Genomic DNA, 3,184 nt, shown 5'->3' on the forward strand with positions numbered 1-3,184 from the left:
TGGTCCGTGTTTGCATAGAAAAACAACAGGATGGGAATTATGAGTTCGCCGTGATGCAAAACACTTTTTGTTATTTGTTTACTTATTTATTATCAAACTAGTTTCAGCGACCAATATCGTCATCACCGGTGGGTTCTTTAAATCTAAAACATGTAGAAAATAGCATAGTTATACATAGACTGTAAGACATTAGCAGATTTTTACTGTTTGTTTTTTGGATATAGTTTTCTGTGCTTACTTTCACACTACCTTATTTTTTGTAGGTTATAGCATGTTTTTAAGGATTGTTGTCGCTGTTTGCGGCAAATTTGGCGTGTTTTTCTCTGGCCGTTTTTCTCGGCATACATCATATCATCTGCAGCCGTGTGAGCAGCTGTTAGTAAACAAATACTAAAAGATGAACTGCGCATGTCAGCGTTATACACTTGGGGTTGCGGTAGTGTCAAAACTGTATTTGTTTACTAACAGCCGCTCACACAGTTTGCAGATGACATGATGTATGCCGAGAAAAACGGCAACAGAAAACCACGGAAATTATGCCGCAAACAGCGACAACAAACCATAAAAACTTGCTATAACGCACAAAAAATAAGGTAGTATGAAAGTAGCCACAGGAAACTATATCAAAAAAACAAACAGTAAAAATGCAATAATGTGGTTACAGTGTTTGTATAACTATGCTATTTTCTGCATGTTTTAGATTTAAAGAATCCACTGATGTCGGCGATATTTGTCGCTGAAACTACTTTGGGGAATAAATAAGTAAGCAAATAACAAAAAGTGTTTTTGCATCAAGGCGGATTCACAGTTCCCTTATCGTTGATAATTCAGATACTACTGTCTACCATGCTAAATACACTCGCAATAGCAAGCTTTCTTCCACTGATTTCAAATCACAATTTTATAACTGTTCTCATTAACATTAGAATAACGATATCCAGTTGGAGCCCATCGTGCATCTTCGCTCCCACCAAAAGTGAGCTTCGAAGCGAAGTGACTCGGGCTATCTACTGTAGTCCAAAGTGAGGATTGAGCCGTATGGTTTTACGTTACTGGCCACACAATTAAGATCTCGGATGTGCGTCACATAATGTGGTTTCCAAAGAACTGGACTCTGCGTACGAAGCAGAGAAGACTAGTAACAGTGTATATAATTTTTGTAAACATGTTTTTTTATATGACGTAACGTAACAGAATTGTGAGTGAATCTAACATGAGCTATGAAACGTGTGATTTTGTAACTGAAAGTATGTAATACGTCTTTTTAGCAGTTAAGAGCTCTGTCAGCTTCTATTGCCGTTCCTAATTTGGACCTTATCAGATCACTTAGTATAACCGAGAGCCTAGGCCACCTCACTAGTTATTCTATAGCCACTCTCTCCAAGAACAACAAACTAGCGACGTGAGGTCCACATCTGTGCTAGTGCAACGTCATCTATAAAGACATCTCTCGAACAGCGCGCAAATATAACGAACACCTAGATCTTTTCGTGCGAGCTCTCATTTATCTTATGTTATTATGATGATCGTTTCTCCCTATGAACGTCGGCGTCAACAAAATATTTTTGCTTTCGGAGGAGAAAGTTGGTGATTGAAATTTCTTAAGAAGTCCCCACCACAACAGGAACGCTTTTGTTTTAATTATGTCCACCCCGAATCCTGTATCACGCCCGTGACGCTCTCTCCACTATTTCTCGATAATACAAAACGATCTGCTCTTCTTTGAAATTTTTCGTTGTTCTCTGTCAATCCTATCTGGTAAGGATACCACATCGCGCAGCAGTATTCTAGAAGAGGACGGACAAGCGTAGTATAGGCAGTCATATCCCTGTTGCATCTTCTATGTATCAGCCAATAACTCGCAGTCTTCGGTTCGCCTTCCCCAAAATATGTCCTATGTGTTATTTCCAATTTAAGTTGTTCGTAATTGTAATTCCTAGGTATTTACAGCCTTTACATTTGATTAATTTGTCATGTAACAGAAGTTTAACGGATTCCTTCTAGCACTCATGGTATGGCCTCACATTTTTCGTTTTTTACGGTCAAATGCCAATTTTCGCTCCTTATTCATGCTTTTTCTAAATCGTTTTGCGATTTGTTTTGATCTTCTGATGACGGCATCATCTGCAAACAACCTGAGACGGCTGCTTGGATTGTCTCCTGGGGAACGCCAGAAATTACTTCTATTTTACTCGATGACTTTCTGTCAGTTACTACGAACTTTGACCTCTCTGAGACGATACCACGAATCCAGGCACATCACTGAGACGATATTCCATTAGCAAGCAATTTCATTACAAGCTGCTTATGAGAGTCAGTGTCAAAAGCTTTCAGGAAATCTAGAAACATGGAGTCGATTTGAAATCTCTTGTCAATAGCACTCAACACTTCGTGTGAGTAAAGAGCTAGTTTCTCAAGAACGATATTTTCTAAATACGTGTTGACTGTGGGTCAATAGACCGCTCCCTTCGAGGTAAATCATAAAGTTCAAAGACAACATATGTTCCAAAATACTTCTGCGTATCGACGTCAATTATATGGGCTTGTAATTTAGTGTCTTACTCCTATTGCCTTTCTTGAATGTTCTGCATTTCCAGTACAGATGGATACAGTTACGTTTCATTCGTGGTAAAACGGGGGAGGGTGATCGAAGGAGGAATTAGTGTGTAGAATGAGTGTATATTTGGAATTCGATACTTAGTATAGTGAAAATTTAACCCTCCCCACTACTCATCTCCTTTTTTCTTTCCTACAGCCGTAATTTCACCAACTTCCACCATATCTAACTTCAACAAACGCATGCCTGTCTGTAGATTTTCTACCTACCTATCCGATTAAAGGACCTAACATTCCAGGCTCCACCACATAGAATATCAGTCGCAAATATCAAACAGAACAGACACCACATTGTTGTTTGATACAGTGGCCGTAAATATCAAATTTCCAAAATTCCACACTCCGCCACATGGAACATTAGTCGCACATGTCAGACAGAACAGACACCACATTGTTGTTTGATACAGCGGCGGTAAATATCAAGTTTCCAAGGAGAGACCGACTCCATCCACAGTCGAGCATCGAAATAATTCGATGGAGATCGTCGAAAATTTGTGCCGCACCGGAACTCGAACCCAGATCCCCCGTTTGACTTGAGCGATAGTAAATAGTGGACGCTACTAGCCTG

Source organism: Schistocerca americana, chromosome 2 (genome assembly GCF_021461395.2).
Source record: "Schistocerca americana isolate TAMUIC-IGC-003095 chromosome 2, iqSchAmer2.1, whole genome shotgun sequence".
Classification (NCBI taxonomy): domain Eukaryota; kingdom Metazoa; phylum Arthropoda; class Insecta; order Orthoptera; family Acrididae; genus Schistocerca; species Schistocerca americana.